Consider the following 26,761-nt stretch of genomic DNA (forward strand, 5'->3'; position numbering starts at 1 on the left):
AACAGTGTTGAACAGTACTTTTGCTTTATTTGCAGCTCCCAAAATGGTGTTAGCTACATACGTGGCCCGTGCTTTTTTACATGCAGTGTGATACAGATTCCTAGCTGTGTGGTATAAGGATTTTTTAATAGGATCGAAATCCTTCCGCCACACTCTTTCGAGGACCTTGCATTTCTTTTTCCCCTCTTTCAGTGATTCATTGAACCATGGTGCCGGGGGACGATGTAAATTCTTTTTGATATTAGGGATGGACAGGCAAGACTCAGCTGCATTTGCCAGCCAATGTTGTGTGGCCATCGCAATACATTCCATGGTTTGATTAGTACTAGGTGGGTGCCTACTGAGTTCAGCATTTAGTTTAGAGATATCTAGAGATTTCCAATTTTTCTTTAACGGAGGCACAAACTTGGCTTGAACAATGGAGGCACTGGGTGCCTCAAGCTTAAACTTAATTAAAAAGTGGTCTGACCAGCAAACGGGGGTGGTATCCAGCCAGATGAGTTGGGGGAGATTGGACAATAAAGGGTCCAATAAATGTCCTGCCCTATGGGTGGGCCCTGCGTTCAGTAGGTGAATATTTAGTGCTCTGAGGTCTTCCAGCAAGTTAACACAGGTCGAATTTGATTTATCGTCAAGATGAAGGTTTAGGTCTCCAATAATGGAGAAGTTTTTGGCTGCCAGAAGGAAAGGAGCAATCTGATTAGCTAATTCTGCTGCCCATTTACTACTGTTTCCAGGCGGTCGGTATATTAAAATGCCAGACATTGTAAAATTGGGATTGAGGCAGATTTTAAAGAAGGCAGCCTCACAATCAGGGATTAGTGTTGCTTCAAGAGAACATTTATATTTTTTGTTATAAACAACTGCAATTCCGCCCCCTGTTTTGCGTTCTCTGTCCATCCTAACGATCGCATAGTTCGGAGGAAGAGCCATGGCTACATCAGGGCCAGACCCCGTGTGAAGCCAGGTTTCCGTAAGGAATAGGGCGCTTGGATTTTTGTCTATTAATAAATCATAGATATCTAGCCTGTGCATAGGCAGGGAGCGACAGTTTATGCTATAGAACAGGTAGGGGTCGTTAGTAAGGAAGGATTGCTTCGATTGATTCCTGCGTCTATTTCTACGAGGAGGATAAGGATGGATAGATGATATTGTACAACTACAAGCGTGGCAGGTATTTTTCCCTGAGTCAGGGATTTCCAACAACATGCAATTGTGATTTGGCGTTGGGCGTAGGGCTTTTAAATAGTCGGATGATAGTACCTGTATAGTGCTGGGTTGTTGGACATGACCCTCCGCCCTGTGGCCCGTCGTGGCACGGACGGGCACAGACGGGCTTGTCTTTGGCGGGCCTTCGGCGCGGGATCGGCGCGTTCGCTGCGCGTCCTCGCTGCGGGTGTCATACATCTGAGAGTTTTGTAGGGGCCGCGCTAGCACTCAGCACCGCCTCCCTCCCCTCTAACCAATCACTGTCATGCGCCGGAACCCGGAAGTAGGAAGCGCCCTGCACCCTCCACAACAATCAAGCCGAGTGCTTGCGGTGGACCGGGGTAGCAGGGGCGGCAACTAACATCACAGACAGGTAGGTAAAGTGCAAAACGTGCTTTTAGGAACAATTAAAAACACAGTGCAAAATTTGACATTCAATATTAAAAATAGATCGAGCTAAGTGTAATTTTTAGAATCAATACACACAGAGCAAATTTCTCATCCAGGTCGCGCTAGGAGCTGTAACATGCGCGTGTCTTTAGAACGAGTGTCTGGATTTTCTGGGGCTTTGTAGGGGCCGCGCTAGCACTCAGCACCGCCTCCCTCCCCTCTAACCAATCACTGTCATGCGCCGGAACCCGGAAGTAGGAAGCGCCCTGCACCCTCCACAACAATCAAGCCGAGTGCTTGCGGTGGACCGGGGTAGCAGGGGCGGCAACTAACATCACAGACAGGTAGGTAAAGTGCAAAACGTGCTTTTAGGAACAATTAAAAACACAGTGCAAAATTTGACATTCAATATTAAAAATAGATCGAGCTAAGTGTAATTTTTAGGATCAATACACACAGAGCAAATTTCTCATCCAGGTCGCGCTAGGAGCTGTAACATGCGCGTGTCTTTAGAACGAGTGTCTGGATTTTCTGGGGCTTTGTAGGGGCCGCGCTAGCACTCAGCACCGCCTCCCTCCCCTCTAACCAATCACTGTCATGCGCCGGAACCCGGAAGTAGGAAGCGCCCTGCACCCTCCACAACAATCAAGCCGAGTGCTTGCGGTGGACCGGGGTAGCAGGGGCGGCAACTAACATCACAGACAGGTAGGTAAAGTGCAAAACGTGCTTTTAGGAACATTTGAGTCCATGAGGTTTTCACAGGCTCATTTGTGACATTACAAAGACTTTTCGTCCAGAGGGTACAGATGGAAGTGGGTTTAACTTTAAATTGCCACCATGGATATGTAAGCATTATGCACAAGAGTGAAATGCCTGAGGGTGACACTCTTGGTGGAATTCATCGATGACACAACAGATTGGCGTATTTCTGAAACAACTCCCTTCCATTTTCTTCATAATATGTACTGACTCGCATGTGTTGCCACTGTTTTCCCTCTCATATTGTACATGCTTGTGACAGTCCTGATGTCCCACGTTAGACCGCAGTGTGAGCCCACCCTGGGCTGCACAGTTACTGCCCAATTTGACAGGGACCCATCACTGAAAGGATGGAATGAGACATATGGGTTGTCTCTTACCCTATTCATTAATGAATTATCATAGGCCTGTGGATTGCACAAGACAGATCTTGTGAGAAGGCTGTGCAATTGTAAGATCATGTCCCTAAGTGTGACCTCCATGACACAGTGAGCCATTCACAGGGCAAGGACATTGAGGGGTGTGCAGTGTTGGACACAGTGAGTCTACCCCTACACATCATTTACAATGTAATGTATGTCTTGCTCCCTCATATGCTGCATCGCATGTGGGCCTTCTTCACATTGCTCTCTGTGCTGCCATTCAGCATGTGTATGAGATGGCCAGGTACTGTGTCCATCCTCATACCTGCATGCATTTAGGTATGATTTTCTCATGCTAATGTACTACGTGTCATACTGCATTGTCTCTGCTAAATATATCGGAATAGCTGTTCTGCGTGTGTGCATGCTAGTGTACTGAGACACAGTGGTACATAACACGGTGGCACTGAAATTTCCCCCTCTTGTCTCCCATGCCTGCAGCTCAAATTCCACCAGCATAAGGCCGTATGGATGGCCATTGCACACAAGGTGCGGGCTCTGTGTGTCTCCAACCGACTGCACACACACTGTCACAAGAGGTGGGATGACATCTCCAGGCTGAGCAAATACGTGGCAGAGACGACGCTGGGGCTGCTGCCTCGGAGTGGCAGGCTGGCTTGCAGGAGCATGACACCACTAATGGCTCGCATCTTGGCAGTGACAAAGCCAGAGCTGGATGGATGTTTGAGGGCCCATCAGCGGCAAGTTGGGGGTGAGTTTTCTGGGAAGGGTGACTTTGGCTGTGAGTGACTGCATGTAGTCCAACCCTGAGACAGTGTGGAGCTTTGTGATGTTTCTAGTGTGATACAATGGCTTGTAAGTGGCATCTGTTGGGTACAGCTATCATGCATTTTCGCTACATGTAACTTTTCATGTCTTTAATGTTATGTTCTTTGACATTGCATGCAAAGTTGTGGCCTTATGCCATCGGCTGCATTAGGGGAGGCATGGACACCCCTTAGCAGTAAACAGCACTGTGCCTCAGCTGAGTGTGCTTTCGTCGATGTGTGCAGTGCCTGACCTCCAAATTGTGAGAACTACACATCTGAGACCAATGTGCAACTGTAGTTGTGCACCAAAGCACAACATGGTGGATGGAAGGAGCTCATGGCCATTGCAAAATTACATTTAGGAGTCTGTATCTGTGTTTTCCCCTTATGCAGACTCCATATGTGACTGTAACAACATATTGAGATGTACATCTTTTTCACCTACAGCGACCTAGGTATGCTCTCAGGGATCTGTATGTCAGGTTACCACGGAGGCACATGCAAGCTCTTTGGCTGTGTCAGCGTCACATGGGTCACTCATGTAAACTATGCATGTTTCCATGCATCTTCTGAGGATTGCATAAAGGTTGCACAAGCAGACTGCACAAGGTGATGTGCAACAAGGGGGTATCATCATCTTGTTTTGTGCTTTGCATGCATATGATGTTTGTGTGTACGGCACTAAACTGAACCCACATCTCTGTCTCTTGCAGCATCTACCGAGGGCACAGAAGGACATGGGACGGACACCAGTGGTGAAGCTTCGGGCACGACTGCTACACATGAGCTCACTGACACTGATGTGACCAGCGCCTCGGAGGGGGACAGGAGTACCCTTGAAGAATCACGCACAGAAACACCAACCTCAACGTCATCTGACACCAGCGGTGACTCCTAGATGTTGGAGGGCACAAGGAGTGGGAAATCTGCCTCCTCTTCCACCACACATTGTCCAGTGCCCACCCTCCCAGCTACTTCCACTAGTGCTGCCCGTGCTCGCACCAGTAAGAAGGAAAGAGTGTCCTTCCCCCAAGGCACCGCTGCCCCTGTCTCTACTGCTGCCCTCAGTGTTGAGGCTATGGACCTTTTGCGCCAGCTGTGTGTGGGTCAGACAACTCTCCTAAATGCCTTCCAGGACCATGTCAAGAAGTTGGCATAGGTAGTTGCCTTCATGGAGGGCATTCATTCTGACGTTGGTGGACTGAACAGGACTGTCCAGTCTTTGCCCTCTACTGTGACGGCACCATTCAGCTGTTACAGGCTCAAAGTCCAGCTCCTGTCCCTTTGGCAACTCCCCTGCCAGTAGCTACATCTGACGAGAGTGACCACAGCCCACATGCTCCAGGTATACCACATGCAGCACACAACAGCGGCACCCCAAGCAGGCCAGAGTGCAGACACCATCCCCTAAACAAACAAAAGTCACACAGGAGTGAAAAGGCAAAAGACCTTCAGTTGACACTCAGTGGCATCAAGCCAAGACGCAGGCCCCTGGCTTACATGCCACAAAATCAGCCCCATCCAAGAACACTCCTAGCCTAAAGGTGTCTTCCAAAGATAGGCAAATAGTTGCCATGCCTGCTGTGAAGCTGGTACCTTCTAAGATACCACAGAAAAACCCTCTAAGGCAGATTCAGCCACAACCTCAAGTCCCACCCACACCCCTGTGAAGCTGGGACAGGAGAGCACTGTGGGGGTTCACTTGGTCAACAGAAGATGGAGGGGATAAGGCAAGGCCAGGCCAAGCGTACCTCCAGATCCAGCAGATCCCCAGAGGGTGGGCCACCACCTGCACCTGATGCACCTGAGGTGGAGAGTGAGGCTGTTGTGCCCGCCCCACTTCCCACTGCTCCCAAGACAAATATTCCCTATCGAATCCCCAAGAACTGGAAAGGCAGCCCTCCACATTCTCCCTCACACACTGTGTCCCAGTGCAGCATGTCTCCGCCTCCACATGCCACCACACCACCTGGTCCAAACAGCCCTCTGTCTCCCAAAGACATTGATGCCTCTACCTCAGCTGGTCCTCTCTCTCCCAGGTCCAGTCCTCCAACTGGGCCCGACAATCAGCCACCCCCCTATTTGACTGACAGACAAGTCCGAGGCAAAGTCCCCCTCCCACACCTATCTCTCCAACAGCGGTGCCTGGACTGCCCATTGTTTTCCCCCAAGCTGTGTTGCTGACTACAGCAGTGTACAGTGTCATCCATTCCCTGTGCAGGTTCTGATGCATACATGTCCCTTCTTTGAATTATGGACTGGCCACTGGCATTGCTGTTTGTAATTTTGATGCCCATTCCCTGTGCAGGTTTTAATGCAAACATATTCCACCTTTGCACTATGGACTGGTCACTGGTCTTGCTATTTGTAATTTGGATGCCCATTCCCTGTGCAGGTTCTGATGCACACATGCACCTCCTTTGAACTATGGACTGGCCACTGGCCTTGCTGTTTGTAATTTGAATGCCAATTCCCAGTGCAAGTTCTGATGCACACATGTACCTCCTTTACACTATGGACTGGCCACTGGCCTTGCTGTTTGTAATTTGGTTGCCCATTCCCTGTGTAGGCTCTAATGCACACATGTACCTCCTTTGAACTATGGACCGGCCACTGGCCTTGCTGTTTTTAATTTGGATGCCCATTCCCTGTGCAGGTTCTAATGCACACATGTACCTCCTTTGAACTATGGACTGTCCCCTGGCCTTGCTCTTGTCTACTTGTAGATATGTAATAAAGACAGTTACTCCTGTTGTCTATTTTGTCAGTGTCCTTGCTAGATAACAAGCTTTATGTATGGGTATTGTTTCATATGACACATGCTCTGTATGCCACTTTAACATTGCCAATTGCTTCTTTAACTTCTTCAGGGTTTGCCAGCACTTTAGTTCTTCTTCATTCTGAGGCTTGAGGGTGGAAAGATGGGTGTTTGTGATGATCTACTATTATCATGCTCATCATATTGTCATGTTTGCTAAGTTGTACACATGTCATATAATGATGCCATTCCAGAAGAGAGGTGAACTCTATCCACAGGATTGCTTTTGGGGTGGCCAGGGTCCATCATATCTGTGCGATCTTTCTTGATGTGTGAACAGCAGTGTTGATGTATGGTCACCTTGTGATGGCCTGTCTTCCTAGTCACATGGATACATTTGAATGTGTGCACATGTGTGCTCATGAAGAATGAAGGGGTGCCTTTGTCAGTAGTGTTGATGTGTCTGTGCCCCTGCAATGCCAACTGCACACATGTATGACCCAGCGGCTGAGTGCCTGTTTGTTTGAATTGTCAGCCATGTGCTTCATATTGTGGACACATGTAGGAGTTGTAGGTTATGCACTGTGCAGTGTGTTGGTGTGTCCTTGCACTCCTGGGGGACACCTACTTGTTGTTGGTGCCAGTTGTGAGTATGCAGAGTGTGTGACTGCCAAGTCTGTGTTGTTTTTTGTTGATCACTGTGCAGACCTGTTCAGCCACACTGACATTGTTGGTGAGTTTTCTCAAGCATTGCTGTCATTTGAGCCATTTTTGGCTCCAGTCTGATGCCTACCCATTGTGAGTGACTCCTCCATGTGTTTGTGTACAGTACACTCCTGACCTGTCCACTACTGACGTACACACCACTTCACTCTCATGTCACCTACCCCTTGGGTTGCCAGTGTGTGAGCCTCCCCGCCACTTCATTTGTTACACTGTGCTTTGTGGTGCTGATCTGTGCACAGAACCAATGTGCCACCCAGGACAGTTTCCCAATTAGTTATGTGTGATTTTCTTGTATTGGTTTGCAGTCATGGTTGTTCATGTGCAGTGCAAATGTTTGTGCTGCACAGTCCTCTGGTCAGGTTGTTTGCACCTGGGTGTCCCTGCGTTGTGCATCTGTGTGTGTTGGGTAAGCTGTATGTGTGTTTGCTAAGGTACTGCTACCCTTCCTGAGTGTGATGTGTGTGTGCTGTGCTGATTCGTGTTGTGGGAGTACATGTTGTGGCAATGAGATGTGTGTGCTATTGATTTGGTTGGTGTGCCACACACTGCTTGGCCTGCATGCAGTGCTGTCAGTGCATGTTGCCTTGTACTTGCCTGGTGCCCATCCCCCTGATATTCAGCTGAGTTTGCTATGTAATGGATTGGCATGTGCATCTGTTGTGTTTTTATTGTGGATGTATGCAGTGGTTGGCCTGTGTTGGTTCTTTCTGCTGACAGATATTGTGTGTGTGTGATGTTCTATTTGCATGCCATATTGTGTGTTTAGTTTGTGCTTTGTGATACCTTCTGATGTGTGTTGCAAGTGTAGGGTGCATTACTTGTGTGTCTGTCACATGCAACAAGGTGTATTCTTGTTACTGGGCTTGTTTTGAGGGCATAATAGTGCTATGTCCTCCTATATTGAACCTGTCACTTGTCTGTATTGTGCATGTGCATGCTTGTGGTACACTGTGATACCATGTTGACTTGATGGGTGGTGTGGTGTCTCAGTCTGTGTTAGTTTGTTGTTCCATTGATCCCAGTTTGTGTTCATGATTGTTTTGAGATGATGCAATTCTTGTTTGTGTTGGGGTATGTTGTTTGTGCATTGGTCCTGAGTGACAATGCTGTGTACTCCTGTTCTGTCTGGGGTCCCGTTGCCTTTCCAATGTTTGGGTCGCCATATATGGGCTTGTTGGACCTCTGTGTATGTCGTTTGTGAGGTTTGTGTTTGGCTATTGTTTTTGGGTCAACATTGGTTCAGGCATCCCTTAGTGTGTGTGTGATGTTTGTGGATGCACCCCAGGGACTGTGATTGTTTGTCAGTGAACTCACAGGACATCATTTGGACCATTCTGTGTGTTTAACAGAGGTGTTGAGTGCTTCAGGTGTGAGGTGTGAGGTGGTTAGAGGAGGGGTATGTGTGAAGGTCCTACTTGGGTTTGACAGTCAGGGAGTGTGACAATGAACCATGTGTGTGGTGCTGATGGCATACCCATGCCAAGTAAGTTGACACAGATGTGTGGCTGATCACTGTTTGACTTCAGACACTTCCTATCATTCCTGTACCTATGCATGGCTTGCCGTGATGAAATGAAATACCAGTATTTGTAAAGCACACAGCTACCTCCTGAGTGGTGTCCTGGTGCAGGGGGCCATCAGGAAGATTAAGCAAGCTATTGCCCAGAGTCACATGGTGCTGGGCTAACCTGTCACCGGAGCCGGGGATCGAACCGTGAACCCTGAGGTCCGGAGTCAGGCACCCTGGCCGCTGCACCACACCTCTTCCACTGTCTCTCTGGGTTGTTGTATGGAGGTCACTTTGGTTTAATTTCACTCACTGTGCCACCCATGTCTGATTTGATGGCCTAAGGGTGGTGTGATATGTTCCTTCTCTTGCATGTGATGCACACATGCTTTGTGGCTTGCTCCATGGCTTTTCAACACTGTCTACTTCACTTTTGGCTAGCCCATTTATTGTCCTCCATTGCTGCTGGCATCTGGTATGGGTATGTGGCTGTGTGTCAGTGTGGGGTGTGTCTGAGTGACTTGACAGGCAGTGTGGCCTGTTCAGTGGATGTTCATATGCAGTGTGAGTCTTCATTTTGTGATTAGACTCAGTTTGCTTGACATGAGTGAAAGGTAGGTGTGAGGAGGAGGGATACCCTGCCCCTGAGCTTCTGTGCAGGGTGTTCCTCTTCACCCCACCTTCTGAGACATGCTCCCTGGTTGTTTGGTGTGTGTGGTGCAGAGTATGGCTACATTTGGAAGATGAATTATGCAGGGGGGCTCAGGAGGAGCATGCAGCATGTCCCCAAATGGGTGTTGCGGCGTAGTGTATGAAGGGTGGAGGTGGGGCCCTGTAAATCTTTGTAGACTGCCCATGCCTGGGACTGGCCCAGCTTACTACATTGTGTGCAGGTTTTTCCACGTCTGCAGCGCTGCGGTGATGTGAATGGTACATTGCGGTGCTTTCGCCGTTGATGGGTGACCCAGATGCAGAGGGGTGATTTTCTTTAAGGTAGGACATGTGTGGGTACACTTGTGGATGTGTTCTTGTCCCCACCAGAGTGCCTCATGTGGACAGGAACCGTATGTCAGCACAGGAGTTGTGCGTTGTGTTTGTGTGCAGAGTTGTGTGATTGCATACCTGCAGCGTGGTCCGCGGCGGTCCATTATTTGCTGGTAGTGGATCAGGTACAGCGCTGTAGAGGCTTGTAGAGCTGGATCCATTGCGGTCGGGACTGGGTGGAGGGGACTGGGAGTCTAGTTTTGCGGCCTATGTCGGTATCACTGACTAAATATCGACAATAAAAATATAGAATGGACAGAATATCGACACCAAAATATCGAAGATCAGAATATTGAATCCCTATCTACAAACAGGTAAGTACAAAAATATCGAAGACAAAATATCGCTGTTTAAAATATAGTTTGTAAAAATATCGAATTTTTAAAATATGTTAAAACTAATATTAACTTAATTAAACAATATAATTAAATAAAACACTTAAAATTATTTAAAAATTACTAAAATTAATAAATAATATGTGTAATCTATAAAAATAAATTTACAACAGTGTTGGATAGCGGGAGGGTAACATTTACTATTCCCACTCCAGTGAGTGCAACAGTAGGGAAAGCGTTGGATAGCGTAGGGGTAAGAATTACTATTCACACTCCAGAGAGTACAACAGTAAGGAAAGCGTTGGATAGCGTAGGGGTAACAATTGTTATTGCGACTCCAGAGAGTGCAACAGAAGGGAAAGCGTTGGATAGCGTAAAGGTAAAAATTACTATTCCCACTCCAATGAGTGCAACAATAGAGAAAGCGTTGGATAGCGTAGGGGTAAAAATTACTATTCCCACTCCAGTAACTGCAACAGTAGGGAAAGCGTGGGATAGCGTAGGGGTAAAAATTACTATTCCCACTCCAGAGAGTGCAACAATAGAGAAAGCGTTGGATAGCGAAGGGGTAAAAATTACTATTCCCACTCCAGTGAGTGCAACAGTAGGGAAAGTGTTGGATAGTGTAGGGGTAAAAATTACCATTCCCACTCCAGGAAGTACAACAGTAGGGAAAGCATTGGATAGCGTAGGGGTAAGAATTACTATTCCCAGTCCAGTGAGTGCAACAGTAGGGAAAGCGTTGGATAGCGTAGGGGTAAAAATTACTAGTCCCACTCCAGTGAGTGCAACAGTAGAAATAAATTAATTATCAATACCAATAAAAAAAGTATTAAAATTAATTACCAATCACAAAATATGTATTAATTATAAACACCAATAAGCATTCTTCATTAAAAACTACCTATTAATAAATAATTAACAACCAATTAATTTTCATACCAAAAATTTATTAAGTAATACAAAAAAGTACCAATTAATAATTAATTAACAATACATTATCAATACGCAAACATAATTTAAATAATTACTTAATTACAATTAAATTACTTCCCACCCAATTCCCCTATAAACCCACAACCCGCTCCAAATAATACATTAATACAATTAACATAATTATCAAGTAATCAATTAATAACAATTAATTAACAATTAATAAAAATTAATTACCAATTACTAATGAATTAATAAATTAATTATCAATACCAATAAATTAAAATAAATATTTATTTATTTACAATTAAATTACTTCCCACCCTATTCCCCTATAAACCCACAACCTGCTACAGAACTAAAACGCAAAATTAAATTAAAAATAATTAATAATTCCTAAAAATTAATATTTAATTTACTATATTCAAATGACTTCCACCCTATTCCCCTATAAACCCACAACCCACTACGGAATGAAATTATGCAAAAATTAAATAACATGAACTTCATTACTTTAAAAAAAATAAACATACATTACAAAAATAATATAGACTTTTAACACATATACTAACATACAAAACACTTCAAAATTATTATTAAAAATTCTATATATTTTAATGCCTATATCATGTACTTCGATATTTTGTCGGTCAATATTACTTACCTGCATTTCGATAATATTAACCTTTATATTATGTCCATTCTAAATTTTGAATTAGATATTCTGTCTATTCTATTTTTTTCTTTTCGATATTGTGTCTAGTTACCTCCGCGGTCGTGCTTCCGCTGTCTCTGGTTGAGTGGTTTCTCCACTGCGGTGTGACGAGCTGTTTGGGGTATCCTGATTTGTACGGTGGACGGGACGTCATTCCGCACGGTGGTGGGTCTCTATTGGGCACCTGCTTTGCCCCCAGCTACGCCAATTTGCATATGGGCTGGTGGGAGGAGCAGGTGGTCCGACGCTGTACCAGGATGAATGGCAAAATAACATCTTAGATTGGAGCCGTTTCATTGACAACTTGTGTGTCGTATGGAAGGGGTCGGTGAGATCAGTAAAGGAGTTCATCAAGAAACTCCAGATTAATTACTTGAACTTAAAATTTACCAGCACAGTGAGTTCCACCTCTGTGAATTTCCTTGATTTGACTATCTATGTAAAAGACACAAAGTTACATACAAAGCTGTATCGAAAATCGACAGCAGGAAACACGTTGTTTCACGCAACAAGTTTCCAACCCAACAACTTGATTAAGAGCATTCCTTATGGCGAATGCCTTCGAACAATTAGGAATTGTAGAGAGCAGGAAACCCTTGATAAAGAACTTGGCTGTCTAAAACTCGGTTCAAAGTAAGAGGGTATTCCGAGAATTGCGTACAATCAGCTATATATAAAGCAAAGAAAACAACGATGGAGGAAATCCTTTTCACCACAAGCAAGTCTAAAGAAAAAATAGAAAATGGTCCAAATAACCGGTGTAGAAAGATTACTTCATATAATAAACAACATATGAAAGTAAGGAGGATTTTATCCAAACATTGGCATTTGATAAAAAATTATCCTGTCCTAGGTAAACTAGTTCAGAAGAAACCAGCCATAATGTTTAGACGTTATAAATCTATGAAACAGATGCTAGTAAGAAATATGGCGTCTCGAACCAAGTCAGTAGTTACAAATTCTTCTTGGCTTATAAAGAAAGAAGGCATCATAACATGTATGAAATATAAAACCTGTCTTCACGGAAAGAATATGACAATGTACAAACCAGGTTTCTCTAAAAGAGAGAAGAAAATCAAAGGGCATTTTACATGCAAAACCAACTTTGCAGTCTACATAATTCAGTGTGAATGTTGCCTGAGGTACACGGACAGCACTATTCTTCCCGTACACAAACAAGTGCTACAGCATCTGAGAGCCATCAAAAATGGTGATAAAACATATCCGGTGTGTCGCCATTTTGAGTTGTACCACAGTAAAAAAGTGCAAAGTCTTACATATTTTGTAATTGATTCTGTTCCTCCAAATATTAGGGGAGGTAATCGTGAAAAAAAGCTGAGAAAAATTGAATCATGTTAGAACTTGACACAAGAACACCTGCAGGATTAAATATGGAAGAAGACTTGCATACACATTTGTAAAGACCATTAGAATCTTGATTTAATGGTTTCCAAAAATCAGTTCCTCAGAAATCTCTGTTTTTAACAGTTTAAGTATTATTTGGTTTGATTTTATTGGTTTTCCAATAGGTAGCACATTGCACTTTAGAAGGTGGACATTTTGTAACATTTTAAATACAGTGTTGAAACGGTGTAGAATAGTTATATTATGAAATTTGGGACATGTGCCAAGGAATGTCAGTATATTATTGTCCACTGGGACTTGACACCACAAAATGGTATTTAAACTGACATAAAAATGGTTGCTAAGGAATGTTAACTTAAAAAGCCAACTAGGGCCAGACTCAACAAACAAACCATTCAAAGGGAAGAAATAATATTTGTATATAATAGGTATACAAGATGATCAGTTTGGATATTAACTATGCCCACATGGGCTGAATTCGTAATTAAATTGACCTGCACTGTGTTAAAGGGGTTTTAAAATGATAAAATATATTTTTTAATTGCCTCAAAGTAAACATTTAAAATGTTAATTTGTTTTTAGAACTTTTTTAATGAAAGTCAAAAAACGACATGTAAAGTAAAACTAGAGTATGTTAGTAGTTTTGCATGTGACAATTTCACAAGCACTTGATTTAAAATGGTTGAAACTTCATGCATTCTTGTTGGTGAGCAAGGCTGCTGGGCAGGCGAAACGCGTTCAATCAGCCGACAATAAATTTTGAATGTGACCAGAACACGGCGTCGTCATTCCTTGTTTTCGAGGTGGTTTTGCATATATATATATATATATATATATATATATATACAGACCGGGAATAAACTAATGTTTTGGCACCGATACTGGGTCCGTGTCTGCTTACTGCGGAGACGAAAGGTGGTGTGTTGCAGCAACCTTGATATATATATAATATATAGGTATGTTAAATTGCATTATTGCACTTTATATGTATATATGGATTTATCCAGGAATTCTAATTTGCCAATTGGACTCTCTTTTTTGAAATTATATTGTGGTTTCAATTAAATGTTTTCATGACGCTAGCTTTATAACCAATTAATTTTCCGTTTTATTTAATTATATAGTCGGAAATGTTATAGTAGGTCATGATAATTTGTCCTGATGGTATAATGATTGAAATACATGAGCAATTTTACATCGACTGTTCTTTTAACGTACGCAGTCTGTTTGCTATGTTTATCATTAACTTGCTGAACATGTGACCTGAGTGGGAAGGGCATATTATTTAAAAATGGCTTCAATCGTTCACAGCCTTTATGTGATCAAGGTCGCCTGAGCCCGAAACGCGTCATCTGTTGACTGCTGCTGAAAAGGTTGAAATAAAACATCTTGCCTAAAAGAAGTGGTTCGCTTCTCCTTCTTCGCCGCCGAGGTTTTGGTGGAAGTGGATGGAGTTGCATGCTTACGATTTGAAATTTACGGAAGTCTGGCTTTCTTCCGTCCCGCGAACCCTCTCACCCGGAAGCGGCTGCCGCCATTAAGTCAAGGAAATTGGATGTTCGTGGCGAAACATTGGTAGCAGCCCCCTCTTGCCGTCACACGTCACACGAGATCAAGGGATACTGGTTGGCGAGTAGAACTGGACTAGTTCGAAGCAGAAGCAGAGACAGTACCCGGTGAGTGACGACGACATTGTGGCAGAGGTGGGGAGATAACAGGCACCTATAGAGCAACTCGAGAAACGATTCGGGTTACATTAGTATTCTAATTACCTATCAGTCAGCATGACAGACGAGGCTGTACGCCAGCGTCAGCGTGAAGCAGCAGCGGAAGAGTTGTTCTGCAAAAGACCAGCGGCAAATTCAAACATTGCACCTTCCACTAGCAAAACGGCAGGGGCGGATGATAATGAAAAAACGCTACTGAGAAATTTAGAAAAGTACATGCGTCTGGAAACGACCAAGTGGTGGGAGCACTGCTCATTATCTAAGTATGCAGAGGTAGGTCGGGTTCCGAGAGGTCTTCGTTTTCTTTTGGCTCCGACCTATGATAACCCCAACCCTGCAATGTTGAAAGAATGGGCACAGAACAACTTGGAGGCTTCCATGACCTCAGTCCGCATCTTAATTAAATATGCAGCAATCGACCGGGAGGAAATCTTGAAAAAAATCGAGAATATTGAAGAAGAACTAAAAAAGTCTGCCAAAGTCGATTATATCAAAACTGCTAGAATTGCAATTGAGGAAAGATTACGCAAACATGAGGAAAAAATCAAACACCGTAAAGCCCATAAGTTTGCCAGAGATGAATCAGACTACAACAATGGGCAAATCTTCACATTCGCCCGAAAATATAACAATGAAAACCGAAAAAAATTCGGGGAACAGAAGGGAAAGAGTAATGTGGAGACCAATGTACAGCAGCCTGCCGCAATGGAAGGAGCTGCGGCAGAAAGTTCCAGTTTTGATTCTATCTCCATATCAAGCGAATCTAGCACACGGAGCGGAGAAAGGCCCACACCAGCAATTGTATTTGACATGGGAGAGGAATTGGATTTTTTAGTATCAGAGAGACTACGCACACTGAGACCGAGAAAGGACAGCAAACAGCAACAAAAAAGTCAAGAAAAAATAAACGAAGAAAAGAAAGACGAAAAAAGCACGAACAAAAGAGGAAAAAACAAAAAGAAGAGCAATTGGACACGGAAAAAGTAAATGGAGATAGAACTATCATCAATCTGTCCAATGTGCCTCTGACTGAAACAGAAAAATCTTTGCTGTCATTAGGTCTCAATTTTTGTCCTGGCCAAACATTCAACTATAGCTCTACGAGAATAGATGTTTTCAGATTTGTTAGAAAACTCAAGCTGAAAAAATATTTTTCTTTGAAAAACACCAAAGATAAAGACGCAGAGCTACAGCGAGATCCAAACAATCTTGTAGAGAGTTTGGGTATTGAAGCGGCGGATATTCCAACATACCTAGACCTACATGACTTGAATACCGGCGAGGCAGGAACAGATGAAACTGAGTGTGACTCTTCTACTCAGACTAGGATGAGAAACATCAACCTGCTACAAAAGGGTGCTGGGATCAGCCCCTTTAAGAAGAAATCCAAATACATCCCCATGATGCCGAGGGATGCGTTACATACGTTTCATGATTGCGTGGTTGAGGACATTAAAAAATTAAACAAACAGGTACAATCCAAAAAATTCAAACAAAAAAAGCAAATTGAACAAATGAAGAAAGACTACGCCAAGCTGATGAAAAAACTAAGTGAGAACAATGAAATCATCATTAAAAAATCGGACAAAGGCGGCAACTTGGTAATTTGGCCCCGAGCAGATTACATCAAGGAGGCAAAGCGCCAATTGAATGACATGAACTGCTATGAGCCGTCTAACACCAAAAAGTATAATATGGCTACAAATTCTCTTAAGAAGTTGTTGATACAATCACGTAGTGATGGCCTGATTTCTAATGATGAATTTAAATTCATGCACAATGAAAACCCTATTGTTCCAGTACTTTATTTAATACCTAAGGTGCATAAATGTGTATCTCCTATTCCTGGCAGGCCTATCATTTCCGCTATAGGGGGTGCAGCGGAACAGGTGGGCCAATATGTAGACTTTTTTCTACAGAGTCATGTAAAAACCCTGCCTAGTTACATCAAGGATACAGGCGATTTCCTGGGAAAAATTAGGAATATCCAATGGTCAGATGGTATGTATTTAATCTCGCTAGACATAGAGTCTTTATACACCAGTATAGACCATCATACAGGGTTATTGGCTGTAAAATTCTTTTTGGACCAAAGATCGTGCGAATTCTATCAGCACAATAAGGTTCTAATTAATCTAATAAGTTGGTGTCTCAACAATAATTTCTTTCTTTTCGGAAAGGAGTTGTTCAAACAACTAAGGGGCGTGGCCATGGGAGCCTGCTTCTCCCCCAGCTACGCATGCTTGCATGTCGGCTGGTGGGAGGAGCAGGTTCTCAAGAGGGACTATTCTTCCATTTTTAAAGAAAACATCAAACACTACTATAGGTATATCGATGACATTTTCATCGTGTGGCAAGGTAGTAAAGAGAAAGCATTGGAATTCATTCAAAACATCAATCAAAATAATTTGAATCTCCACTTTACCCACCACATAAACAGTTCCAGTTTGGAATTTCTAGATGTTAAGCTCTATGTAGCTAATGGAAGAATAGAGAGTACCCTGTTTAGAAAGTCCACTGCGGGTAATGTCACGCTCCATGCCTCGAGTGCCAATCCCAGGCATTTGATTGCGAGCATCCCCTATGGGGAGCTATTACGCTTGAAAAGGATATGTAGCACGGAGGTTGAATTCAATACCTGTGCTGCAGAATCCATGCGACGCATGAAGGCAAGAGGATATTCGGATAAGATCTTGACATTAGCCCCGTCTAAAACCTCGCTAAGATCAAGAGCAAGTTTACTACCAACTCCTACAGAGGAAGAACCTGTCCCGCATGATTTACCTGATTCACCAGCTATCTCCGGGTCTCCTGGAATTGATCAATGTCCGAGACTTATCACAGCTTATAGTGAGAATGAACGTAAAATAAGATCTATCATTAATAAGAATTGGGCAATAGTTCTTACTGACCCCGTTCTTAGAATGAGTTTGCCATCCAACCCCACTATTACCTTCAGCAGAGCGAAAAACATGGGAGCAGTGTTAGATCCGACGAGTCCCGAAGTAAAAAGTAAACCTAATTGGTTGAAACCTAAAGATGGATTCTATAAATGCTCCACATGCCGTGCATGTAAGTTTGGAATAAACACAACAGAATACCATACTCCATTCAGTCCTACACCGCATAAGATATTGGGGAATTTCAACTGTAAAACTGAATTCGCAGTTTACGTTCTCACTTGTACCTGTGGGCTAAACTACATCGGTAGTACCAAGCTGCAGGTTCATGAGAGAATCCTTCAACATCTACGTGCCATCTTACATAGTGATCCCAATTATCCAGTGGCACGCCACTTTAAACAAGTACATGGAAACAATTTATCTTGTTTAAAGTATTATGTGGTATCTTCCGTCCCTAAACCACGCAGAGGAGGGAATAGAGAGGCTTTGCTTAGGAGATTAGAAACTAAATTTATTCTTAACTTCGATAACAAATGCCCAAATGGACTGAACAACACCGAAGACATGTACACGTGCCTGTAATATATGTATTCTGACTGTTTTTCCGAGCTGAGCGGGATATATCTTATATCCCAGAATTTGTTGCTGGTCTTGATGCAGATAACCCTATTTTTTCACTATGTACATATTGATAATTCATGGTATAGATGGGAACATTTGGTAATTTCCGATATATGATGTATGGGGACTGCCAATTCCTGATCTCACTTATTCACACTTTGGCTGAGACATTTGATCAGATGTAGGGCATCATTTGTATGAAAGAAGTATCCTCCTTAAATATGGTTGAAGACTATTAGAACTAACTCCCAAAAACAATTTGTTGCCATCTTGTTATACATCTTTTCTTTATGTCATGTCCCAGCCTTAGTTTGGTTGCAAGATGCATTTTTGTCCTGCGATCATTTTATCTATGCACGTAACAACACACCTTTTGCACATGGTACACTGTACATTTGTTAGGAAGAAAAAATTATAGATATTGCTGCTATGCTCTGCAATTGTTTTGCACATTCTTTTTAATCAGAGACACGAATCAGCGAGTAATTACATGCATTTATGCAGGTATGTTAAATTGCATTATTGCACTTTATATGTATATATGGATTTATCCAGAATTCTAATTTGCCAATTGGACTCTCTTTTTTGAAATTATATTGTGGTTTCAATTAAATGTTTTCATGACGCTAGCTTTATAACCAATTAATTTTCCGTTTTATTTAATTATATAGTCGGAAATGTTATAGTAGGTCATGATAATTTGTCCTGATGGTATAATGATTAAAATACATGAGCAATTTTACATCGACTGTTCTTTTAACGTACGCAGTCTGTTTGCTATGTTTATCATTAACTTGCTGAACATGTGACCTGAGTGGGAAGGGCATATTATTTAAAAATGGCTTCAATCGTTCACAGCCTTTATGTGATCAAGGGCGCCTCAGCCCGAAACGCGTCATCTGTTGACTGCTGCTGAAAAGGTTGAAATAAAACATCTTGCCTAAAAGAAGTGGTTCGCTTCTCCTTCTTCGCCGCCGAGGTTTTGGTGGAAGTGGATGGAGTTACATGCTTACGATATATATATATATATATATATATATTAATCACCAAAGCAATCCCGTTACCGAGGGCACACTGTCACACAGCTGGTGCGAGTTGCAGGGACGGGCTTTCCCTGAAATTGTATTCACCACCAACAAATTATACTCGCACTCCTCCAAGGAATCATTTCAGCAGGTTTTATTAATTCATTGTGCCATTACAGCACACAGCATTCCAACCTACGCGTTTCGATCACTCGATCTTGTTCACGGTTACAAACATGTGTCCTACTTTAGTTTCAGTCTTTTATACCAGTTATTCATATCCGCACTATTATGGTGCATTATGGTCCTGGTAGTTACTATTTACCTCGAATTCTCTTACGTATATTTTATTCTTGAATGGCATATTGGTGTGCTTGTTAATAATTTCTTATATCTGGCAAGATGGACAATAACGTATATTAGTCATAACCTGTCAACAACTGATTGAGTTATAAACACGGCGTTTCGTTCGCCATACACAAAGGATCTCTAAGTGAGTCAATGTACATTATTTTGCATGCCTTCTAACATCCGTTGTATCATTGCATGTCACATTGCCTTTGCTTTCATCGAACTATCAGTCTGTGCGTGTATGATTGTTTAGGGACTTAGTGCCCAAGGTTTCTGACCATTATACGTATTTCAAATGATTTATAATAATCAATGTTAGCCAAATTTTTTATATGGAGGGTAGATTCACTCAAAGATGCACATAAAGTTCCTCATCCCCGTTCAATCCATATGGGACCTTTGTTTTAAATCGAATGATTAATCTGGATTCAAGACGACGTAATGTCATTAGTCTATTTCCACCTCTCTCTTTTATTGGCACTGTTGCCAATCCACTGTAGGTAATGTTTTTCCATGTCTTCTTGTCATGGGTCAACATGTGTTTAGCCATCGCATACTTTAGATCACGATTTTCTATTGCTCGAATATGTTCCAATATTCTTTCGTTCAATGAGCAAATAGTGCTTCCGATGTATCTTTTACCACAGAAGCATTGCAATAGGTATACTACATGCGTTGTTTTGCAAGTGATTGTACTTTCCACATTAAAGATCTTTCCTTTGGGGTCCTTTAATTTGGATACATTTCGTCCCACTTGACATGCCTTACATTGGCTACATTTGGTAAAGCCATTTTGTCTTCTCTGCAACCAATCGTTTGATTTTTTCTTTTTCTCAAAATGACTTTTAACCAATTTATCCGACAAGGATGGCGCTTTTCTAAATGTCATTTGTGGATGTTGACCAAGGGCTTTACCAATGTCTGGATCTTTTTGTACAATATGCCAATACTTTTCTAATGTTTTACGTAACTTGTGGCTCTCTTTCGTATATGTGAGTATCATTCTGATTGGTTCCCTAGTGGTTGATTCTTTCTGTAAATCTTTTTTCGGGATCAATGTTTCATTTCGACTTTTTTCTCTTGCTCTCTTTTCACCCCGTTCAATGTCACATTGTTTGTAACCTCTTTTTCTGAATCTGGCTGCTGTCTCTTTGAATTTAGTATTCATTTCACCTTGATTTGAGCAATTCCTTTTCATCCTGATAAATTCCCCATAGGGTATATTCTTTTTCAGCGCCTCAGGATGGAAGCTCTGTCCATGCAGGATACTATCCGTCGCCGTCGCTTTTCTGTGGACCGTTGTCTCCAGCTGACCATTATTCACATAGACTTTCGTGTCCAGAAACACTATTTCACTGGTGCTGATACAGTGTGTGAATTTTAATCCTACCTCGTTGTTGTTGAGGATTTCCATATACTCAAGGAACTCACTGTTGGATCCATTCCATATTATGAATAGATTATCTATGAAACGTAGCCAGAGAACCGCTCTGGCCGCGTATTGGTCATTTCCTTCTCTCCAAGCTACCATTTTCTCCCACCAACCCATTACTAGGTTGGCGTAGCTTGGAGAGAAGGAAACTCCCATTGCTGTCCCACAGGTTTGAGAATAATGTACCTTATTAAAAAGAAAAACATTATTTCTAAGGCACATTTCGATCATTTCGGTCAGCATCCTGCAGTGCTTTAATTGTTCAATCTGTTTTTGTTTGAAAAAATACTGTATAGCTGTCAGGCCCAGATCATGAGTGATCGAGGTGTAGAGAGATATAACATCGATGGTTACCAGCCGATAACCATCCATCCATCCAATGTTCATCAAATGTCTGAGGAAATCCCCCGTGTCCCTTATGTACGAGGGTAAAGTAAGTACCATTGGGGCTAAGAAGTGGTCCACATAGTTAGTGACATTCTCATGCAGGGACCCACAACTAGAAATAATGGGTCTACCCGGAGGCTTGTTTAGTGTCTTGTGCACTTTCGGAAGAAAGTATAACGTTGGAGTGATGGGATTTTGATTATTGAGGAATTGCACTTCATTCTCACTTAGTAGATTTGATTTTTGCCATTTTTTAAGACGTTTTTCTAAGTACAATGTCATTTCGATCATTGAATTGTTACTCAATTTTTTATAGTTATTGGTGTCACTTAACTGACGCATAGCTTCCCTTATGTAGTCATCCTTGTCCTGGATCACTATATTCCCGCCTTTGTCGGTGGGTTTTATTTCCAGATATATATATATATATATTTATATATATATATATATATATATATATTACCTACTGGTGGTCGCCAGTAGGTAGTTATAGTTAGGACCTATTTTCCACTGAAAATCCGCAACATTCTATTTAGAATAACTTTGGCGTCGGTTGATGAATCTTCGCGAAACTTTCAAAACTTACAGTCAGCTCCGGTTTGCTCCTTTCCTCAAAGTTTCATGGTGATTCGCCAAGCGGGGGCAGAGAAAAAAGGGGGGTCCCAAAATGCATTTTCCCCATGCAATTTCCCATAGGAGATTTAGCCACAGCTACAGCCCGAACTGCTGAACGGAATTACGCCAAATTTGGCAAAGAGGTAGTCCTCAGCTCAGACTCGTGCCTTTTGTTTAAATGGTGTCAATCTGTTCAGTAGTTACTGGGAAAATTACAGTTAAAAGCAAAAATAAAAATAGAATGGATCTTCTTTTATAATTAGCCCCCCCAGCCCTGGGGACCACCACCTCCGGGGCTATAAAATACATTGTTGGGAGGGGCTCAAAATATAAGTATAATTTGTGGGGGCGCTGAATGGCCCCCCAAGCCCTGGGGACCACCACCCCTGGGGCTTTCTGTACTGCGGGGGGGGCTGCGTGTCCCCCCTCCTGGAGCCCTCGAGGGCCCTGGGGACTGGCATCCCCAGGGCCGGCTCCTGCATTGTCCCGGGGTGCCTACCCCGGGACACTGCTGTTTGCTATGAGAGGGTGGGAGTCTCAGGGCTCCCACCGTCCCATAGCAAACTTGGGGGCTCATTAGGATCGAGGATGGACTTGAGTCCGTCCGCAACCCCAGAGTAGGAGGGAACGTCCGCATGGGCAGCGGCGTACCCTCCTTGAAGATTAGGACGTGACCGCCAGGGTGGTCACATCCTCTATCTTTAACATTGCGCCCGCCGCAATGTTAAAAATGCATACATTGCATTTGTATGCAGAAAGCGACAGGCACCGCGCGGTGCCTGCCGATTTCTGCATACAAATGCATGTGCACCCCCCACCCCGCCTTCACCCAGGGGGCCCGCAACGGGCCCCCGAAGTCAAATTCCGTATGCTTTTCCACGGCGGAAAAGCAGCCGTGGAAAAGCATCTCTTTTACACTATCCTAATATGGCTGGCAGTGTCTGATAGACACCGCCAGCCATGTTACAGCTTTTCCGCTGCGGTTGTAAGTCAACCGCGGCGGAAAAGCGGCGGACTGAAACCAGGACCCACCAGCCATCCTAATGTGGCGGTGGGTCTTTGGTGGGTCCGCTGAGGATTTTCCGCATCCTCCGGGCCGGCGGTGGCTTTTATATCGTATATTCCATTACAACGCATGTTATTACAACGCATGCCATTACAACGCTTATTCAATTACAACGCAATTGTTTTTTTTTAATGAAAATAAGTACTTGCTTTAAAAAATAATACATAGTTATTGTTTTATAATATAAAATTTAGTTTATTAACGCATGACTGGAATTAGTTAAAACAATACTCGGGTATAAGTTAAAATATTTGATAATTAAATGAGAGTATCTCTTGCACTGGAAAATAGGGGTTTTGGGTGGGGTAGTGTATCAAGATAAGAACTATAAAGAAAGATTATAAATATTAGATGAACAAATGTAAGAAAATCACAGATTATTTGAATTATACAGATTATTACTAGGGTATAAATTAAAATAGTCGAAGAATAAAAGAGAATATCTCTGGCACGGTACGCAGGGAAAATAGGTGTTTTAGGTGGGGTAGTGTATTAAAATGTAGGCAGGAACTATAAATAAAGATTATAAATATTAGTTACAGAAATGTATGAAAACACTGATTAATGGAATTAAATAAATTAATTCTCGGGTATGAATTAGAATACTCAAAGTTTAATAGAGAGTATCTGTGGCACGGGATGCAGTGAAAATAGGGGTTTAGGGTGATGAAGAGTATTAAAAAAAAGTTAGAAAAAAAGGCAGTTAATAGAATAATAAGTCGGAAAAAAGGGGGAATGAATGTAAATACTCATATTAAAAATAGAGAGTAGCCTATAGAAATGCTTTTATAAGAAAAGTGAGTTTAAATAAATCATTTTGGAAATTATTTGAAAGTTAAAATGTATGGAAAGAGGCAGGTTTACATAAACACGTGACATACTAAAACAGTGGAAATGAGAGCACCTGTCAAATGAAAAATGTGAGTTAAAAGAGGGAGGAGTAATAAATTGATCCCATAGAGTGTTAACTAATGACAAAAGTAAATAAACCACACCCGTGGGATGAGTAGTTTCATTTCAGAGAATAAATACGGGTGAAGAAACTACGAGGAAGGTAATGATATGGGGCTGCGGAAGCATCTTGAGAATATCTTTCATTTCTTCAGAGGGAACATATTGTTAATGTATATTTAAAAATACATAAAACATTATGTCCCTTCCAGAGGAGTTACGACGGAGTAAGGTAGGAATATCAAAGAGAGGTAAATTATGTTAAATGGTATATGTTTGATATTTTTTAAAAGAAAGCAAAAATATTTAAATGATTAGAGAATGTAGCATGTTTAAGTTTAAATGGAATATAATAACGAGTTGCCGAAAGAACCATTACAAGAAATACAGGTGAATTAGGGAATTATTTCGTGCAAGGTAATGATTCGAAGCGATGGTATCATCTTGAGTTTACCTTTCATTTCCACAGAGGGAACATATTGTTAATGTATAATTTAATTTACAATCAACTTTATGATCCCTCAAGTGGAGTTGGATGACTTTTAACAGAGGATTTGAAAGAATAATAATATTTTTTTAAGACTGCAAGTATATTATAATGATTGAAAAATGTACTATAAATACACTATCGACGCAAAAAGGAAATACTTTGGAATAAAGGAGAATACTCTTTATCTTCTAGAGTGAAAATGGGTTCAAAGTATTTATATTGAGTAGTGCTTTTACCAATTTTCACTCAAAAAGAACAGGAGGATTATCTTCACAAGCACTTTTTATGAAAAAAATAATATAATTGTGCCTTCAAATGTTAACTAATAATGCTTTTATATTTTAAATATGATTGTTAAATGTAATAATGAAATGAAATGTACATAAAAAAGGGAAGATGAAGTAGTGTGGGAGTGTTTGTCGTAGCACTTCTATTCTACTCTATCTGAAAGTAAACAAAGCCCAATCATTTAAATAAAGATGAGGGGGCAACACTTATATAATGTAAACATAAGGAATGAGTGCTTATGATAACCTTTTAAAAATGTGGTCCAACGCATAACACCAACGAATGAAAATTAGATTTTGCAACTCACCCATGTGATGATTTAAAAAGACTCAATAAAAATATTTGGAAAACTTGTGCATTTTTCTTTCAAGGATGGTTTGAAGAATTATAAATGTAAGGAAAGGACACAGTACTCCATGCTAAAGGAGAAAACTCATACACAAAAGGAAATGAAAGGTCTAGGTGTGTGGTTGTACAAATGACAGCAGGATCAGGCTAAAGTGAATATAAAAGTATCAGTAGGCTGAGATATTCCCATCCGACCACCCTTATTTTGGCGGAGTCTCATCATCTGGGGTATATTGCCATAACATCCAAATGTATCGCCCAAGCCATCAGCCGATGGTGCGTAATTGGATGTGGAGATGTGCACTCAAGCCAAACTGATACTTAAGTGTGTGTGCAGTGCTAATGTGAGAAAAAGTTAAAATTAACGACTCAGACAAAAAACCTTTTAATCAAGATGTCTGGGTGTCAAAATTAAAAACACGCCAGGTAATTGAAACTTATAATTACACTATGGCGCTTGTGCAGATGGTCAACATGTTTCAGCCCTACAGACTCTTTGTCGGGCTTTCTTCAGGACCTATAAAGATGGGCTACTGCAACAACGTGAGTATAACAAAAAAAGTGAAATGCATATATCTACCATGAATTTGGAGCCCCAATATCCATGAGAAAGATAACTATCTGGTTACCATCCTGAAAAATATAAACACGATAGTATGCATATATTTAGCCACAGTCCAAATAACAAACGTACAACAACCACTCTTATAACTAAGGTAAATATGTGCCTTGTTAAATTAAGAATACTCTCATTCATTCACAGCATCAATATCCTGACTGTGAATACTCACCGCGCATTGCGTGGAAAAACACCTCACCTCACCCGGCAACCGCTCGGGAAAATGAGGCCCCGCTCTAAGGTGCATAAAGGAAGCAATTATATATAGAAATTAATTGCTTAATTTTCATTCATTCAAAGCATCCTTAAAAATAAACCTACAAGCTGTGAACAAGTTTAACACCAATCAGAGGACCAATTCCAACAGGAGAAAGGCAAAGGTAGTTGACAAATATAGTGAATATCCATCAATAGCATAAGAAAGTAAAACTATGAAGGATAAACTGAAGCCACAATTGAAATAGGCTCAGAGAACTTAAAAAGCTTGAAAAACGATTAAAAACAGGTATGCTGGCTCTTTGTTTGGATCATGATAAACAGCGGTCTTACCTGTCCGTCGGTACCTCTCTCAGGCGTCCGAGAGGATGTGGAGGTACCGACCGGATGCAGGCGCCGCCTATTTATAGTCCCGTTAATTGGTATAGACTACTCATTAGTATGTCAATTGTAAACTCGAGGCAGATGATTGTTCCCGCACGTCATCATTGACGTTAGAAGGACGCGTAACTATATGCTCCGTTGTTTATGTCTATAGTTGTGGGCATGCGCAATGCGCGGTGTCAAGTGCGTCCTGGCACTAGTCGATCGCGCATGCGTATTGCAAAATTGCATCGCGTTAACTATAGTTTTGGGCATGCGCAGTGTGCGATGTCAAGGACGCCATAGCACTAGTCGGTCGCGCATGCGTGTTACAAAATTGCATCGCGTAACTAGTCCTTAGAGACAGTCTCTCTGACGATACTCTACTACTAGGAATTTTTAACAAAGTGTATATGGTCAATTTAA

Source organism: Lissotriton helveticus, chromosome 7 (genome assembly GCF_964261635.1).
Source record: "Lissotriton helveticus chromosome 7, aLisHel1.1, whole genome shotgun sequence".
Taxonomy (NCBI): Eukaryota; Metazoa; Chordata; class Amphibia; order Caudata; family Salamandridae; genus Lissotriton; species Lissotriton helveticus.